The sequence below is a fragment of the Rhipicephalus sanguineus genome, chromosome 8, assembly GCF_013339695.2.
Source record: "Rhipicephalus sanguineus isolate Rsan-2018 chromosome 8, BIME_Rsan_1.4, whole genome shotgun sequence".
Lineage (NCBI taxonomy): Eukaryota > Metazoa > Arthropoda > Arachnida > Ixodida > Ixodidae > Rhipicephalus > Rhipicephalus sanguineus.
Window position 1 is genome coordinate 90,240,125 of NC_051183.1, and position 19,824 is coordinate 90,259,948.

The 19,824-nt window shown below is 47.1% G+C and overlaps 2 protein-coding genes across 2 annotated transcripts in view; one reads left to right on the forward strand and one right to left on the reverse strand.

Annotated features, from left to right (window-relative positions):
* The window catches only part of LOC119402201 (uncharacterized), a 30,158-nt gene extending 15,458 nt beyond the window's left edge, over nucleotides 1-14,700 (reverse strand). The window contains exon 1 of the mRNA XM_037669327.2: nucleotides 14,276-14,700. The gene's annotated coding sequence lies outside the window, so the exon portion shown is untranslated. The remainder of the gene's footprint in view (nucleotides 1-14,275) is intronic.
* The window catches only part of LOC119402202 (PIH1 domain-containing protein 1), a 94,241-nt gene that overhangs the window by 58,409 nt on the left and 16,008 nt on the right, over nucleotides 1-19,824 (forward strand). The gene's annotated exons all lie outside the window — the stretch shown is intronic.

Consider the following 19,824-nt stretch of genomic DNA (forward strand, 5'->3'; position numbering starts at 1 on the left):
CATCATCGCTATTCTTTTTCTTCTTCGTGTTTTGTGCCGAGGCAGACACTGGAATAAATGGCTCTGCTGGCGTCACCATATCCATTATTACTTACACAGTTTAATTTACATAATTCTCTTTCTAATTGTATTTGCCGCCCTTTTAACTGAATACATTTACGCAACTAATTACAAGATATCTCGCTGCAGTTCCCAGGTTATGTATATGTAGGAGTCCTATTTGGAAATAATGAAATTGAACTTGAACCGTATGATCTCTTGTGAGATCGGCAGTGTCGTTAAAGTAGCTTTATGGCAGACTCGGTATCAGTAACAATCATTTCAGTGATGTTATGTGTCGACACGTGATGTTAATTTGGGTAGAGTACATACTGCAAGATCGGAATGGTATGTCTGAGTCGTGTGCATGATACTCACGAAAAAGTATTTCCATATTAAGGCGACAATCTTGGGTGTCTAGTTGTAGAAGCCCCTCGAGCGAAACACGTATACGGCAGGCGAATAAATTGGCACAAAAACCCGCGTGACCTACGTCACAGATGACGTCATTTTGTGGCGCATAGGTCACGTGGCAGCCGAGTATTCTACCTCAGAGCCACGCCGGTGCTCGAAAGTCCTTCGCAAAAAGGTCTTATACAGGCGTCATGTCGGGCGAGGAGTCACGTTAAAGGGACACTAAAGAGCAAAACGATTTTTCTTGTATTGGTAAACCACTCTTCCACGATACCAAAAACACCCCGCTTGCTGCGAGAAGACGCTTAGTAAGCGAGAAATCGCGCAAAAAGATGCCACCTTGAAGTTTCCCCACCATTCGCCGTGGCTTCACATATTTTGACGGCGCCTACTAGGGACTACGTAGTTCCTAATCGGTAAAAATGAAGTACATTGTTCTCTGAGGGGGCGATACACTGGACATACCACGTTTGGGGTAATTTTGTTGAGCCAATGGCTCCGAAATACGATAAATACACTTCGAAATCCGTGACGTCGCGCGTGGAAATTTTGGCTCGAAATTTAAAAATGATACTTTGAACTTGATTTCTACTCTATTATTAAACCTGTCATGGTGAAATTAACAACATTATAGTTCTCAAAGTACAATTTATCAATCTAAACCGATTCATTGTTTATCTTTAGTGTCCCTTTAACAGTCATGTAAGATATCGTGGCAGAAGAGTGAAATCACGCCAGGCGTCACACAATGGGGTGGGTACCTCGCTACTCCGCAAAAGGACGAATTATGGCATCGTCAGGACGTCGCTATTTCGCGAAGTGATAATTATGGCGTAGTGGGTACGTCGCAACTGTACTGGCAGATAGTCTCTCTACAGGAGAGTTTACAACGCGATCTGGAAAAGGCCATCCTCCAGCTTACGCTGTGTCTTTGCTTTTCCGCTCGGGCCAGGCGTTTTTTTTATTAACACGATAGCGTTAAACAGCTCGTTTCGCAGAAATTCCGGTGTCGGCGTCGCTGGTTGTGAGCGAAAAGTCGTCCGTGACCGCAAAATCGAGAAAGATGCAAATAAAGTAATTAACAAAAATCTTCGGTTCGAGCAAGAATCGAACCTAGGCCGTCTGCGTGGCAAGCATGTGTTCTACCACAGAGCAATGATATTGCTTGAAACTGCCTCGAAAAAAAAAAATACCTATATGAATATCATGTAGTGGAAGTAATATCATGTAGTGTCCTTAACGCATGTAATACTGCGTCGCAGAAGCCTAGAATCGCGGCAGGCGTCAAAACATATGAATTGCGCAACGAGCGGTTGTTTTAAAGGCCCACCCATTACAAAGCGCTCAGACATATTTATTCATCATCAGCTGCAAAAGCATCAACAAAGTGAGCAGTTGCGTAGGTTCGCGTGTTGCCTTACGTACGCGTAGTGGGCCCTTCGCTGATTCGCAAAAGGAAGAATTATGGCGTAGTGGGCAACTTAACAACTGTACCTGCAGTAGGCATTCTAGGCTACTTTGAAACGGCCATTGTTACGCGCACAGTCGTCCGTTTCCTTACGGTGCGGTTGAGGCATGCACCGAGAACCGAAGCGAGGCTAGCAATTGAGAAGGCGATGCGCACGGGTTCCGATTACGCTATGGCGTCCTACTCTTGACGGCGAAGCTCAAGCGTCCTCCAAGTTTTATTATTTTTTTTTGTTGGGGCGTAGTATGGCTTAGAGCTGCACGGGCCGTGTTTGCGAGCCCGAGCCCAGCCCGGGCCCGCTGACCTTGTCGAAGGCCCGCCCGAGCCCGACGGCAAAGGGCTGCGAGCCCGCCCGGCCCGGCCCGACGTACGAAAACACAATCCCGGGCCCGGCCCGGCCCGGCTTTTTGAAGTTTCGCTGCGCACTAAGCACATCAGCTGTACACCAACAAATAACGTAATAATTACGCACGTGCATATAAAAATATACTGCGAGACAACGGTAAACGTTTTACGTACCAACATGCCACAAATATTTTATTTGCATTGCATACCAGCGACAACGCGGCACTTTTCCTATACTAGTAGACGGCCTCATGCCAGCAACAATGGAGTTCGCTCGCCAAAGCCGTCACGTGTATGGGGTATGCCCATGCAAGCGTCAGCTTGCACGTCGGCGATCTACGTCGGGTCGCTGTCGAGTGCATTTTCACTCATATGGGATTTGGCCTTAAATCTAACGCGAACAGTCGCGTGGCAACGTCACTAGCTCAGGTGGTGCTACCTCTCTGTTTGTTGGAGTGCAACAGAGGCAGTGCTTTACCTGCTCCCCTTTTGTTTAAAGTAGCGAATGGAAAGGAAAAGCGGTAAAGGGCGGTTGCGTAAAATGCGCTGCATGCGTGCTGGAAAAGAATTCCCGCTCATTTTCTATATTTCGGGCTTGAGTCGGGCTTCGCGCCGGGCCCGAGCCCGGCCCGATAAAACTCCAAGTAGCCCGAGCCCAGCCCGGGCCCGAGGTGAAAATACGTCGGCCCGCCCGAGCCCGGCCCGCGGGCCGGGTCGGGCTCGGGCTTTCGGGCTACCCGGAGCCCGTGCACACCTCTAGTATGGCTACGCCAAGTAAAGAGACAGTTGCGTCGCCCCGCAATGCAGTGGCTAGAAGACTCCGAGCATGTTTGAAGCCGCAGAGACGGATCGCCTCACGTCTTCCGACATCCGTCCGTCTCCGGCACTTGTGAGCATTCGTTGCGCGCATACGGTGTGCACAGTGGGCCTGCCTCTGTGCATAACTAGTCGGGTGTGCTCGTCAACGCCCAACCGAACGTGACCGAGAGGCCGTGAGCTTGATTCGTAAGTGACGGCCTTCCTTATATACCACGCCCCAAGGGTTCTTACATTTCCGGATGCGTGTATAGTTGGGTGCATTGTTTGCTTTTTTTTTTTTGTCGTCCGTTTCCGCAGCCACATTTGTGGTCCCCCCAAAACTGCATAATTCGCGACCGGAAGCAGGTAGGCACGTCCCTCTGTGGTGCGGATATCCTGCGTATGATCAAGTGAACTTGCTAATCCAGTGCTTTTCTTTTTATCTTTATATTTTTGTTTTCTTTTCGTTCTCGGACACGCATCTTTCTATTCTTTCGTTAGTTCCTTCCCGCGCGTCCGCCGTTTGCGGAAACAGCGTGTGGTCCAAAATGCTCCGCGTTTTTTTAGATGTTTGCTACCTCCATGGTTCGTATATGGTACGTATGTACAGTTAGCGTAAAAGGCTTAAAGACCACGAGATGCAAGAAAAAAGCAGCCTATTCCTGCTACTTTAGCAGGCAGCCTTGACTTTAGATTTCCGCGCTGTTCTAAAACGCGCTTAGAAGGTGTACTATACAGTTCGACCGGATACATTGACAGATTGCTGAGAAATTTGAAGTTTTCTCAGACCTATAGTGGTCTCTGAACTTTTGACGCATACTGTACATGCATTACCTTCCAGCATCTTTTTAAGAATTGTATTATAATAAACCGTAAATTTAGAAAAATCACGCTCATCAAAAATGAATTAACCTTATTTATTATTCATTCTTTTAGCAGAACGGGGCTGATTGGCAGGCATCAAAAATAAGTAAACCTTATACTGGACAGAACGGCACTGATTGGCAGGCTATATAGCGAAGGGCCGCGCTTGGCTGTTTCGCGCCGGTTCGTCGTTTTGTGGCTATTAATTTCGAGGTCATTTCCCATATTAAAGACGATAGTCTTTCTTGGGGAACTTAAACGCAGAAATTTTGGTCTGTCTTTCTGTTTGTCGGCACGTCCCTCGATTCAGCCACTCGGCCAAAGTTGAACCACTTGCCCAAGGGCCAGCCGTCTTGAACTGGTAGGGCTGTTCATACTTGTGAACGTTGTCGAACAAAAATAAATATCATGCATATCTGAGGTGCAACATCACTAGGTAAGTATTAGGTGGCGTGTTCCTTTAATAGAAAATGCATACATACGTAATTTTAAGGACCCTAGTTTCTTAAGCTGCGCTGAAAATGCATAAGAATGGAAGCTTGAGCGAGTTGGTATGCGTTCTTCTTTGTTGAAACAGCGCTCACTAGACGACGACGAAGTAAAAGAAGGCACAGGACAGGCGCTGCCTGTCCTGTGCCTTCCTTTACTTCGTCGTCGTCTAGTGAGCGCTGTTTCAACAAAGCTGAAAATGCGACTGCGCTGAAATTTGCCTTCCTCCGTGCCCTTCGCACGAGCTCATTGTTGTGTTTCGGTTTCGGTTCTGTATTGCACTGTACGAATGCCATGGGTTGGTGTTGAAAAACTTTAGTTTTGAGAAGGCCAAGAAGGTGAAAAAAAATATTTAAAAAATGAAAAAGCAGCGTTGTGGGCGGCCTTCAGGCTGCCGGTTGTGGGCGCCGCTCTGGCGCTCCTGTTTTACCCAGGCGACGTGTAAATAAAAGAGTGTGTGGAGAGTACTCGTTGAGTGCGGACGTTTCTCTGCTTCAGCGCTTCGCGCCAAACCGCGTTTTCGGGCTGACTGGCGTCCCCGCCGGTCGCGTTGGTCACCGCCGGTCTTCGCCTGCTGCTGCGCCGGGACTACCAGCACGCAACACAGCACTCATGTTTCCCGACGTATTGCCAGATGGCGTCCATATCTCACACAGCGCCTCTTCTATCGTCTTTACACGACATTTGCAGCGAAGCACGCAGATACGCGGCCAACTTTTTTGGGTTTCGTTTTTTTATTGCAGGAGAGATTATCCAATCGCTATACTTTGTTTTGTAGTGTTGCGGTTTTGGATGCTCCCTTGCCGTATGCTTCCCACTGCAGTTGTTATTCCTTAGAAAAATGGATTTACACATTCTATATACTGTTTAAACCTCTTTTTAGACAGTCTATAGACTGTCTACATACATTTTTGTAAGGGACGGGCTTGCGATGCTTTCTAGAGAACTTCACCTACGTTACGACTAGCCGCCGCCGTACAGTGGTGCTCGGCTGCCGACCCAAACATCGTGGGATCGAATCCCTGCCGTGACAGCCGCACTTCGATGGAGGCAAAATGCTTGGAGCCTGTGTGCTTTGATTGAGGTGCACGTTAAAGAATTATCCGGAGTCCCGCACTACGACGTGTCTCATAACCATATCCTGGTTTTGGCACGTGAAATCCCAGATATTGTTGTTATCGGGCGCGTTTTTGTTCCCTAGCCTATCGCATACCGCCGTGTTATGTCTTGAAGCACCGTCGCCCACTGGCCAGTTCAGGGAAAGAGAGCTTGCACAAAGCACGTCGACGTCTCTTGTCTCGCTACTTCGCCGCCCAATCGATCATACAAAAGGCGGGTCTGTAGCCGTCTCGGAACACCGATTATCGTCAACACTGAATCCCGTCCAGGCAGGAAGACCCGTAGGGCCGTGCTTTGTACGCATGGGTTCCCCTAGGTCTTTAACCTATCTGTCAGTTTACCACGCTTCGAGCCAGGTCGGTGCTTATCGGCTTAAGTTAGGGCGCGCCGCCTCACGTGTCCAAAGAGCAGCCGGCACGCGTTTCCCGAGACGCGTGGTACACTTCCACTCGTTCCGTTGTTGCTGTTGCCAGCTCTCGTGCCGCTGTAGGAGTAAGTGCATGGCCGTCTATTTGAGGAAATATATACGACGATGAAGGATACGGATTTTTTTTTTACTGATGGCCGCAGGGTACAACTGTCGATAGCTCGAGCAGCTGACGCCTGAACGGCGGTCATGGGTGCATGAGGGAGGAAAAGCGAAGGGAAAGCGACAACCACCCGTCTGTAGCACAAAGCCACGAGGAGATCCGTATGGATTTATCAGAAATGAAGCTTCTTAGTTGCCAAAAAAATTCGTCCTGCATCGAGGATCGAACCCTGGACCAACGCCTTTCCGGGGCGCTACGAATTGCGCTAACTAGGAAGCTATAGCTATTGGCAGTGCGAGGGCGAATTCATGGACAACACGAAGCACACGGCCACAGAATACTGCAAACGGGCTCTCTCGAGTCCCGCAAGATGGCGGAAGCGTTCAGGAAGGGAAATTGACAACCACCCGTTTGTAGCACGAAGGCACAGAGAAACCCGCACGCATTTCTCAGAAATAAAGCTTCTTAGTTGCCGAATGAGGGGGGGTGGGAGTGTCGCTGTTGTCGTTGCACACGTAGATGCATGCCGCTCACGGCCTACATATAAATGCAACGTGCGACAGAAAAAGGAGACCGCGTCTTTTGGAAGTCGTGTGTGTACGTGTCTTTGCTCGTCCCTGTCTGGTATGGCGACGTGCGCGCTCTGAAGAGGGAGAGGAGTTAGGCGCACACGCGTGGAAGGCGAAGAGCTGGCTATCGCGTATGGAATCTCTGGTGTGGCGGACATATCGGTGCCATCACCCCCTGGTGTACGGGAAGTACACAACTCGTGCATTTCTGTTTCACGCATAAGGAAAGCCTTCTCGGTTCTCTATTTTCAAGTTCGACTTGTAGTTGCTTTTCAAGCCAAGCGGTATCACTTTCGTATCTAGCGTTGTCTTATCTTAGTCGAGGTTTTGGAACGTTAGTTCTATACTTGGAAAGCCTGAAGGGTTTAGCAGGTTCACGCACACAGGTACACACACACACAAATGGAGCGCATAAGGGCACATCTGCATTTGCACGCTACCACCATGCAGGTTCACTGTATAATGGGGGCACTGGAGTAGCCAGGTTGGGTGGGGGGGGGGGGGTGGTTAGCTCCGAAATTGTTCAATTTTACATGTGTATATTTACATGCACATATAAAACGCATGCACGAACACGCGAAAAATGGTTGTTTGCCTGTAAATTATTTGTTGTAAATTGTTTGCATTGCAACAAACTTGCTTTTACGTGTCTGGTTGGTGACAAAAAGAAGAAAGGATTTCTCTTTTCTTTTTTGCAAATGGGAATACTATTCGTATTCGAATCGATTCGAACTTTTATTTCTTTATTCCTATTCTATTCGCAGTCATTTTTGTTTTTATTTATTGCCATATAGACTTGCCCTTAAGGCATAATACTTGGGATGTATATCTGTGGCTGAAAATTCGATATTTCCACACCCCTACATTATTTCGTATCATTTAGTCGCACCATACAATACTCGAGCTAAAGCAGCTTTTAGGGGCGAAGCTCCTTAAGGCGGCACCCGTTCGTCCCTCGTAGTCGTAGTCGTAGTGCGTAACCAGTCTTACGCTTTGACCTCCAAGGTGGTGCCGGTGGGAGATTTTTCCTGTGCGTTGTTGAACAATAAAAAATTCGCAGCGTTAGCTAAAAGCCGACTTCTTCTGTCTCTCATTCCCATTAGCAGCCATTCTTTACCTCCAAGGTAGTGCCTGGTGAGATTTCTCCTGTGCGTGATTAAACAATAAAAATTTTGTTCAAAACGCCGTTGATTGATAAAATAAACCAACGAAAGACGCCAGATGTTTTGTAAAAGCAAAGCGCAAGAACGCCAGATGTTTCTAAAGCAAAACGAAAAGACGCCAGCTGCTTAACGAAAGACGCCAGATGTTTTCTAAAGCAATGGTTTTCTAAACAATGAAAATTCACAGCGTACATGTAAAATTAAAGTGAGCTGCAAGTCGTCATGACTCATCGAACCTTTAGTATAATCGCGCCCGATCTCACGTCGGTGATGATGTACTGGGCAGAATTCACGGAAGATTCACGGTTTACCGATGAACCTCCGCAGCTTCGCCCACTCATCATCATTCACTCCGTGCATATGCTGTGATTTTTTTTCAGCTATGCTTTACGCGGTTAATAGTCTCGGTAAATGCTTTCACTGCCGTCTATCGTAATGCGCCGCTTCTCGCCGGAAACTCAAGTGTGCACGGCAACCGCGATGACCATTCGCGTGCGAGCCACTCGTATAATACGTGCGATTCTGCATCGTTTCCTGTAGAAAAAGCGCTGGGCGTTTTGTTTTTGCGCGAAGCCGCGGCGTTTCGCCGAGCGCCGACAGCCTTGAAGCGTGGGAGGACGACCCGTTGCCCCACTGACTGGCGCCGTGCGTTGTTGCCTGCCGGGAAAAGTATATAATAGTGCCGAGACTGCGGCTTTCGCGTTCTTCTCTACGGCGCCGTTCGGTCGGTCGTGCAAGCAGAGTTGCGACGCACGTGTGTGTAGGTAGAAGAGTACAGGCAGAGAAAGAACAGAATTGAAAAGCGTGGGGGTAACTTGATACGGTGGCGCAGCGCGCGCCGATGCTTTTGCACCTAAAGGGGTTTGCTGCTGTCAACGAAATTGAAAAGGGAAACGGTGATTAAAACCGCTTAGCAGGCGCCTGTGTTCCACGTTTTGTGCGCTGAGGTTAAAAATTATCGCTTGCGCGCTGTTTGAATGTGTTATACGATTTCCTACAGAATGCAATGAAACTAGGTTCTCTTTTTCACCTAGTGACCAAAACAACCAACTTGGCCGCATCCAGTCTTTGTTTGTCACGTGTGACCTAGTTGCCTTGCTATTGGGCTTTCGCTCCAATATGGCGCATTCGAAATGGAACACGGCGGAAATGACATTGGAGACAGATCTGTTCCTTTAAAGTGATCCCGAACGGGACCGCATAGAACCACCTAAAAAGAAAACACTTCCCAAGTGCGTGAACAAGGAAAAAAAGTGCTCTCGTGTTTTCAAGCTGAGGGCCAATTAGTGTTAGACATATTATGTACAAGACCGAAATCCAGATTTTACTCCTGAATACCGGCCGTATAGTCGGCTGTATATACATTATAACTTCAATATAGCTTTGAAGTATTTTGGTGACGTGAGCGCACTGAAAAAAATTGTTGGTGGTGACTCGACCATATTGCCATTACCAGATAAGTGCGTTTTTCTCTGTTCCACCTAATGTGGACTTGGCTCTTTCAGAAAAAAAAATATAGTAAAAAATATCACCGACGATTACGATACTGCCTAATGCGAATGCTGAGCGCAGCATAGTGTTGGGGCAACGCCGACTGTGTTTGAAGTTTTGGCTATCCGCACTTGTAGCGATGGGACATTCTCTACATATCGCCACAGAAAGTGCCAGCGCTCGAGTGCTATGCACACCACTCTGTGTATTGCAGGAGTCGCGAACCAATCGAAACGCTGACAGCCCCGTTACGACAAGCGAAGCCAGCTGCAATGCACGCGCCAGCCGTGCATGCTGACGAGCACCGACCGAGGGCCCAGGGCGCGTGACGGAGGAAGAAAGCGAGGTTAGAGGCCAGTGGCTCGCGATAGCGACAGGCTCCGCGTTCGCTCTCTTTCGTCCTCGTTCGCCCTGTCGGTTATGCCGCCGACGCCAGTCAACGGCGACGCCGCTCAACGCAGGAACGGGCGCCTAAGATGTGCGCTCTAAAAAAACGCCACAAAGGACAGGAAGGGATGAAAAAAAATGGCCAAGGTGTGCGGTTGCGTCTGTTGTTCCCGCCATTTAAGTCTTTGTTACGACATAAACCATCTTTAGTCTTTCATTGGTTTCGTTGCAGCGCTGTAGCTTACAGTGATGGAAGTGCTGCTCCAATTGCTCCAAACTGCTCCATGCTGCTCCAAACTGTAATTTTTGTTAGTAACTGCTCCGGACCTGCTCCGAAATGGCATTGGTAAACTGAAAAAATGAACTTTAAGCACATGATCATCCAGCGAGCCTAAACGTAACAAAAAACAAGCTGTCTACTATCACTCTCTCTTTCGCGGACATTTTTCTTGGCAATGAAGAGAAGGCTGTAGAGCCAAACTATGTATGTACTACCGCTGAAAAAAAAGGCCCACCATCGCGACCTCCTTGTTTTCTGCGTGAGAATTAAGCAAAACATTGCTCCATTTTCATGGGACACTGTTTGAAAAGAGGCGCACACGCACCAAGGAAATATAAAATTTATATTTGTTTTAGTTTACACAATGTCATTTCACGTTCTTGCACGTGTGAAAACGTCGCATTTTACGTGGTCCTCAGAGTCAAAATGGTGCCTTCCGTCTTCAGGTGAGTGCTCGTCACCCTCCAGCTTTTCTGACGACTCGCCGAAGGAACTTGTGATGAATTTCACTAACAGATGGCTGTCTAAGCAGACGAAGCAAGTAGTATGCAACGTTATTATTCGACCATGGACGCTCGAATAATCCAACAGCCATCACAAGAGATATGGAAGGTTCACAAACTGAAACTAAGTTCGAAACGCGTGCCATACCGGACTAGTTTGCGGAGCAGTAATGTGCAGTAGCTCCGCCCCCGTAGCCTTTTCTTCATTGCCAAGAAAAGTTGTCCGCGAGTATAGTATGTACTATAGTATGCAAGTATGGAGTTTCTATACTAGCTCCATACTAGCATATCGACAATGCCACAAGTAGTGGCATTCTTGATATGTCTCCGATTTAGCTGTCTGTAGCTGTACATGACAGGCAGACTATTTTGGTAAATTGTGTGTGAGATTAGTTCGATATCTTACTGATTACTAACTGCTGGTGGGAGGACAGTGATGTGTTACTGATCATATTTATCACTTCGTCATTTCCGACATCATTATCGCTACAAGAAATGGCAAGGCTGTTTTTTCAACCTATCCGAACTTTGTTTCTTGTCTTCTTTTCTATTTTGAAATTTCAAATGCAGTCTATCTTGGTGAAATATGAAAATAACAGATTTCTTTGCTCTGTTACCGATTATAAACTGCTCTATGTGATTCTAGTTTCTTTTATAATTTGGGGCTCAGCTTCATCGGTGTCACAAGTACCCGGTATTTTAAATATATAACTCATCTTACTTAGTGTTCAGTGATCACCCATCTGCTTAATTATTTGTTTGTTGCAATTTGCAGTGATAAATGTATGTGCAATATCTTTAATAATAAGTGATACTACTTATGAGATGCTTAAATAATCCTTTAAACTCCAGGAGTCATTTGAAATATTTTGCCATCTGCTCCGAAAATGTCAATAGGTGCTCCAAATTGGCATTTTTTCTGCTCCTGGGTGTACTCCAAAAAGCAAAATGTCGCTTCCATCACTGAGCTTATGCTCTTAATGTTTTTAACTAAATAGCTGACCAATGCACTCTTGTAGGCAACTGTACCTACCGGAATCAGCTGCGCGTTTTGTCTCTGTCGGGATGGGTGGCCATGGCAACGAGCCTTCCCGCGTGTGCCGTTGCGTGTTATAACGCCACTCTGGGATCCCGTTTCACTTTCCGCAGAGACAGGTGACGTAATCCGCGCGGTTGTTTGCGAGCGGCCTTGACGAATTCAGTCGAAAAACTAAAGTCAGAGAGGACTGCGCGCGCACTAAGAATGCAAACGTGCGCGTAGTGTTCCTTTCGTGAACGCGAGAGGCGTTTCTCTTTGTTGCTCAGCCGGGTCGTTTCCGAAGCTTCCTCGGTGCTGCAGTGTGTAAGTAACTGCACTGAGGACAAGCTCGAAAAGGCGCAGATGAAGAAACAGCACGGTACTTTTAAATGTGCGTCACTTGTGCATTAAAAATTTAACCGAGAAGAGCAGTATTCGCAGAGAAACGTAGCTTTTTTTTTTTTTTAATTCCCAGATTGCAGCTGCCGGCATGACGATTACGCATTCGTAGGGTAGGGTGCTACACCTGGGGACCCTCGTCGTAAACGTTAGTTTATATTCACGGTTTTCTTTCTTTCTTCCTTTATTATTTCACAACGTAGATGTATAGAAAACCCGCGCGTGCAAAATTCAGACACGCTCGCTTTGCACACAGTGACAATTCATGATATCGAGTAAGGAGCTGTTATGATGACTTATTTCTTTTAATATTCGTATAGCGCAGCGCAATCATTGTGTTTCTACTTTGTAGTGTTCGCGTTGTGGGCAAAGAATAATAAATTTAGAATAGGTCTCGAAGCGGCAGCTTTGCTCGTGTACGATACGCTAATGTAACTTAACGTGGGTACCGAAGAGGATAGCGTGTGGTGCATGCGCAGTGGCGCGACAAACGCTAAGGCAAAGCTTTGCGTACCCCCTACTCTAACTATCTAATGACGACCACTCATGAACGCGTTGACCCTATATTTCATATAAGGTCTGCAGCATCCGACCACGGTCAGAACATGTTCGACTTGACGAGGTACACTGGAGCGCTGTAGCTTTACGAACACCACATAACGTGCTGCTGAAGACATAACACTAAGCTTGCAAGTCTTCACCGCCTATCAGCGCAAATCGAAGTCGATTTTTTTTGTCGACCTTGCAAAACTTGTACTTTGGCTGTCGAAGGCGTACAGGATAAATAGCCATATCAATGAAATGCTTTGCCCGTGAATGCGAAACAGTTCAACTGGAAGTATGGCCGCCTTCAAAGGCTCGACACTGAGCCAACTCCATTCAAGGAGCAATTCCGTCTGCCCGTTTCGTAAAGCTTAGTTTTTCTTGGCTCCGTACCGCGATCGCTATTTTAACCTGACGTGGTGTCCTCGCGAACGTCATTTTTTTCCTTGATGTTTTCCACGGTTAACTGCTTAATCATTCGGTTAATACGTATCAGTTGGCTGAGCAGTATACAGTCTGGGCTCGCTTTACCGCTCAGTTATATAAGGACTGCGGTTATATGTTTGCTTTACTCCGACAGAACGCTGTAACGCTACGCGGATGTCACAGATTCTTTCAGTGGCAATCGGCATTCGAGTTTCGTTGACGACGTGGCCATTATCACTTCGATAACCAACGCCGTCTTTCTGCCATTGTCTCCAACTGCTTCCTCTTCGTTATCTGTCCGTGTTATCAGTCACTAAGCGCGCGTTTTGCACGCAGCATGATGAGTCTAGCGATTGCTCGTCGCTTATACAACGCCGCAGCTGACGCGGTGACGGAAATACCCGACGGCGGCTGGAATGCGCGCTCGCATGACCCAGGTACAAATGGGTCGTGTATGTACTACGCGCCACTGAATCAGCGCGTCGCCCACGTGAACAACAGCTGTTCGTATTACGCCGGTAGTTGCGGTATACTTGACGCGCGAGCGATGCAGGTCGAACGTGTTTTCGCAAAGAAACTAGGTATTGCAAAATGTATCCGTTTCCGAAGCATATGAAAACTAGGAATGAGTCGAAATCGTACGCAGCTGCGCGCGCAAGCAAATGTATATGCCCACGATGAAATACATGCAGAACATCGGCTGTGAGACAAAAAAAAAAAAAAGACGTATTTCCTCGTTGCCATGGCATATGGCCCTGAAAGAGCATACTGTGGGACTAGTTTGTTCATGTTGATGGGCTTGAAGTCATCTAAGGAAGAATGTAGCTCAGAGTATGCATGGCAAACTTCGCGGCAGATTTCTCGGTTTCACTTTGTTGCTCTTACTTCTCAAGAAAGTTATTTTTATTTGTTGGGGTTTTACGTCCCAAAACCAGGATATGATTATGAGATACGCCGTAGTGGAGGGATACGTAAATTAAGGCCACTTCGGCTTCTTTAACGTGCGCCTAAATCTTAGCACGCGGGCCTCTAGCAGTTTGCCTGCATGGAAATGCGGCCGGGATTCGGTCCCGCGACCTTTGTGTCAGCAGTCAAGCGCCATGATCACAAGACCACCGCGGCGGGTGAGAGTTCTGTCTCTTCACCGCGGACTGCGGCGGGTGAGAGTTCTGTCTCTTCACCGCGGACCGCGGCGGGTGAGAGTTCTGTCTTTTCACCGCAAGTTCTTCAGTACGCCACGGAACAGTTGTAGACCGGTACGTTACTTGGAACAGCTCAAAAGACAGGACCAAGGAAGAGAAGACACATACAACGCTGTCCTATCTTGGTCCTGTCTTTTGCGCTGTCGTTCAAGTGCCACGCATTTCAACCATACATACTGCCATCCTTCATGTGTAGAATACTAGGCGTATTCTTAACAAATAACTTACCTTCAGAGGACCGCGAAGTTTATAGTTCTCGGAGAAGGACTGCCGGTTGAGTAGACTTGCGAATCGAGCCACCACTGGCGCACTTCCCGAATGCACACACTGCTAACACACTGGCACGAGCACCAACTCGGATGCGTAGTCGATCACCGAAATAGACTTTGTTTTGCACGTGCCCTTCTCACAAATAGGGTTGCGTCGCGTGCAAATAAGATCAGCAAACACGTGATCACACACCAGCTGATTCGTGGTGTAAAAAAAACCTGCTGCGTCGCACTGTCTGGTCTGGAAACACGCAGCGTCTCGTCCGCGTCTGTAGTGGTCGGCGTCCAGCTGCGCACGCGTGTTCGAGGCTTTGTGGCTGAGAAGGCGCGAGCACACACCTGCGCGTCCGTCCGTCCGGTCGTCGCAACGCTGACTGGCCCACGGCGGCGTGGGTTCGGTTGGCTCGTGGCTTTGCGACGTGGATATTGCTGGGAGAGAGTGAACAGTCGGGGCAAAACGGCCAGCGGGCGAAAGGTACGCACAAGAACCGGTGTCGGTGGTGGTGGGACGCATCGCGTGTCGTTTGACTGGAACCGCCCTTTCCCCTTTGCATGCGATTGCCGCCTCCTCTTCCGAGCTAACGATGTGCGTTTGATCGCTTTCTGTCGTGGATCGCCCGATTGTTCCGGTGGCATTTGATTTATCTGCTTGCTTTTGTAGATGAAATTGAGCCTGCTTGAGCGTTTCCATCGGCCGTGAAAGGAAATGACGGACTTGACCTTTAGATAATAGTACGGGCTCGGCTTTTTCGCGCCTCGGGTTTCACTGCAGTAGTGTACGTCATTTACTTTGTGATTTTACGGCGTTGTATTCCGTTTTGCGACTGGCCATCATCGTGTTGATCTCGCGTGGTTGTCACGCCTACGCTTCGTGCATCTTTTTTTTTTTTTTCTTGTTTGGAAGGCACTTTACGTGATCGTTGGAGCGTATTGTGCAGGGATTCTGTTGTTCGCATTTTTCACTTGTTATCATTGCTGTTTCTGAAATCTTCAAACAAACCATAAAAACCATGGTGTCAGTTAGCGCAAGAGAAACGATTAGGCGGGAAGAAGCAAGAGTTGCGCTATATTTCGGATTGTTTATTCAAGTGCCTTACTCAGACAATAAAGAGTTTTAAAATTGGGCCTGTAGGAGTTGCGTTGCTTGGATACGTACGCAATTTTCGAAATATTACGTGCGTTCCACAGAGGTTAGCGTTGACGCATGCGCAGTGGCGGGAAACGCTAACGCGAGGCTTTGCGTACGCTATTCTAAAACTGACGTCGCCATGGCTCAGTGGTTATGGTGCTCTGCTGCCGACCCGAAAGCGGTTTCGATCCGGACCAGGCGGCCGCATTTCTATGGAGGCAAAATGCTAGACGCCCGTGTACCATGCGATATCAGTGCACGTTAAGGAACACCACGTGGTCAAGATAATCCGGCGCCCTCCACTAAGGCATTTTCAATTTAGTTGCAGAATGTGTGATCGGCAATGGTTCGATGTTCTGTGTCACCTTTGTGTCGTGGGCTGAATAGTTTTGCTGGTCATCCACCTTCACAAAGTGGACTGGCTCATGGTTTTTTTAATGCCACCCTAATGGGTATACGACCACGACAGGTGTAAAGATTACATTTCATACATACTTTAAAAAAAAAAAAAGTCACATGGCTCCTTATTCGTTCGTCTGAGACCACTCGAAGGCGAAAGCCATGTAAGTACATCAGTCGATTGTATTGTCGCGGGGTCGTGTTGCCCCCCCCCCCCCCTCTCCCTCATTGAAACATTTCCGCGCTCAACCTGGTTTTGTACTGCCTCTGTGATCGAATGCATTGCATCTGGTTTTGCATTTCCTCCAAGATCTGCCGGCTTTTGAACGAGCCGCGATGTCATGTGACGTCATCACTTAACGTTACGGTATGTGACGTCACACATTTTGACGACCTGTGATGTGTTGATGATATCAGATGATAATGACTTATTGCATTACTCGCGTTGTCGCCGATTGTCACTTTTCGCTTTTGATGAGGCATCTGTAAGGCCTTCGTCTTTAACAGTACGTAACGACACATATCAAAGAAGTATCAGACTTACGAATGCTGATCAGAATACGTCTCTAAATCACTTCTTTCCTGCGACACACTGCGCGTTCAGTGCACAATGGGGACGCCGCCGCTGCAACTTGGCGCGCGTGCATTTTTCTGGAGAAGAGCGGTTTGCTAGTAATTTAATTGCGCTCGTTTAATGTTTCTCGTCCTGTGCGGGAACAGGTTCCCTGTACTTTAGGCGGCGCGACCCGAGCGCAGTGGAGTTCCGCAGTGGTGACTCACCGTCGGTGAAGGGGGGAGTTTCCCGCCGTAAATTCCCGACCTCTCTCGCCGCGACCTCGCGTACAAATTGCGGGCGTATCGCCGAGATAGCGGCGATAACGTTGGCTTCACGCTCGGTCGAGCAGATTTAATCTCTGCACAAAACGAGCGACCCTTTGCCGCTTGCGTGTATAAAGCGAAATGACGCGCGTGTTTGTTTTTTCTTGATAATTGCAGCGATATATATATATATATATATATATATATATATATATATATATATATATATATATATATATATATATATACTTTTTTTTTCTTACGCCGCCGATGAGGTGACAGAGCGTGAGGTCCTTCCGGAAAGCTGACGAAGCCTTGGCCGATGTATGGTGTAAGCCTTTTGTGGTGTGTCTTAGCTGGCTGTGTCCAGATAAGATCGAACACGAGGTCCCGTTCACCATTCCGGATTTTGATGAAATTTACTGTAGGTCTAGGCATTACACCCAGAACAATGGTTTCGAAGTTAGTTTTGCGAAAAAAAAATTTTGTTTGCCTGAAAAAAAAATATACCAATTTTGGCCGCAAAAAACACTTTTCCGCCAATTTCGCGATTTATGAATTTTGAGCGCACCTAGGGAAAAAACGGTGCACTTCTCGGTCACAATATTTATCGCCCTCGAAGAACAAGTGAAATATAATCTTATGAGCCTGTTATTTTCCTTGCTTGTCGAAGCACTTTTGAAGAAAAAAATCGCAAACTTGCCCAATCGCACAAAGTACCTGTATTTGAGGAATTTATTGCTGCAAACAAGTGAAAGCGAGGATAATAAAAATATGTACATATTAACTGTGGTACTTTCGCTCTCTTTTAAAATAATTTGCGTGGTTTTATCACGCTTCATTTTACTCGATAAGTGGCCTGAAACGTAAGTAATTTATCAGAAACGCCGAACTTTTAAAATACTTTTCTCAAAAAGGCCATTTTTAATTTCTTTTAAAATCCCTCTGATTGAAGTCAAGGACGTCATCTATCTTTCTGCATAAAAAAACGTTGCATTATTTTGGTTGCTAACAAGTTATAATGCGTCAAATGTGACCAAGCCAGCCTAGCGGCCGTGTCGTTCGTTATGTGCTGAAACTCGGATATAAGTTGTTCAAAATACTTGTACGTGACATAATCACAAATCAGTAGCTCCACACCAAGAAATGCGAAGCCAGGTGTCATGGTTCAGCAAGCTTCGTCTTGCGATCAGCCGCCTGACACACCCGTGGTAGCGGCCGCTCGATGCTGCGGGCGCTCACATTACATGTGCCGCTTCGACTGAGAATAAGCTACGCTTACGCGCCAAACTACGCTCAGAGGACGAACGAGAGAAGGAATGCATAAATGCGAATGTTAAAGGCTGTTAAGTGCCAACAAAAGCCATATTATACAACGAAAACTCTGCTGATCATTTCTCAGTGAGCGCCTCCAGTAGTGCGCTCATGTATTTTTTCCCTCCTGTTATGCCCGCAGCCTCAAAATATCGTGATAAACGCTCGGCTTGCGTTGAAAATATCTGTGGACGCACAACAATACAGTATTGTAAAAGCGGTGCTTTAATGAAGCAAAGGGGAGACGTTAAACCCCAGATAATATTATTATTATGAAGCAAAGGACTTGCACTGCCGGCTGGCACAAGTGTTCTGCCACGAGATAGAGAACTGCAATTTGAGCTGTTCGACCATCGGAAGCACGTGTGAGACATTTCTTTAGATGTAAATGGCTTGCTTTTATGTCATATATTGCTGTTTGAGTGAACCTAGTTATCTTTAGGCCATCCGAAGAGGGAAAGCAACACATCAGCGGTCTACTAGAGGCGCTCACTGCAAGATTACCGGCAGAGTTTTCGTTGTATAATATGGCTTTTGTTGGCACTTAACAGCCTTTAACATTCACATTTATGCGTTCCTTCTCTCGTTCGTCCTCTGAGCGTAGTTTCGCGCGTAAGCGTAGCTTATTCTCAGTCGAAGCGGCACATGTAATGTGAGCGCCCGCAGCATCGAGCGGCCGCTACCGCGGGTGTCAGGCGGCTGATCGCAAGACGAAGCTTGCTGAACCATGACACCTGGCTTCGCATTTCTTGGCGTGGAGCTACTGATTTGTGATTATGTCACGTACAAGTATTTTGAACAACTTATATCCCAGTTTCAGCACATAACGAACGACTCGGCCGCTAGGCTGGCTTGGTCACATTTGACGCATTATAACTTGTTAGCAACCAAAATAATGCAACGTTTTTTTATGCAGAAAGATGGATGACGTCCTTGACTTCAATCAGAGGGATTTTAAAAGAAATTAAAAATGGCCTTTTTGAGAAAAGTATTTTAAAAGTTCGGCGTTTTTGATAAATTACTTACGTTTCAGGCCACTTATCGAGTAAAATGAAGCGTGATAAAACCGCGCAAATTATTTTAAAAGAGAGCGAAAATACCACAGTTAATATGTACATATTTTTATTATCCTCGCTTTCACTTGTTTGCAGCAATAAATTCCTCAAATACAGGTACTTTGTGCGATTGGGCAAGTTTGTGATTTTTTTCTTCAAAAGTGCTTCCATAAGGAAGGAAAATAACAGGCTCATAAGATTATATTTCACTTGTTCTTCGAGGGCGATAAATATTGCGACCGAGAAGTGCACCGTTTTTTCCCTAGGTGCGCTCAAAATTCATAAATCGCGAAATTGGCGGAAATGTGTTTTTTGCGGCCAAAATTGGTATATTTTTTTTTCAGGCGAACAAAAATTTTTTTCGCAATACTAACTTTGAAACCATTGTTCTGGGTGTAATGCCTAGACCTACAGTAAATTTCATCAAAATCGGGAATGGTGACCGGGACCAACGTTACTAGAACAAACTCAGTTTAAAAGCTCCGCCGGAGAGGCGGTCCGCGTGGCGGTCGTGAGAACTAGTGGCGCTGCAGTCACGTCTAGCTCCCGCGGCTGGCGCTTGTGATCTGCGCCGCCGATGTACGAGCGCACGTGGGTTACAGCGTCGTCTGCGCTTTGTTAGCTCGTCATTTTTGCGACTGTTCTTGACCAGGCTTAGCGTCTTGTGCGAAGACACGTGCATGATGTACGAAGCGTAACGAGGGCGAAGAGATTCACAGTGCGGTATGCCGACTTGCTTTGCGCCGGGCTGCAAGAGCGGCTACCGCAACGACGACTCCGCTTCACGACACT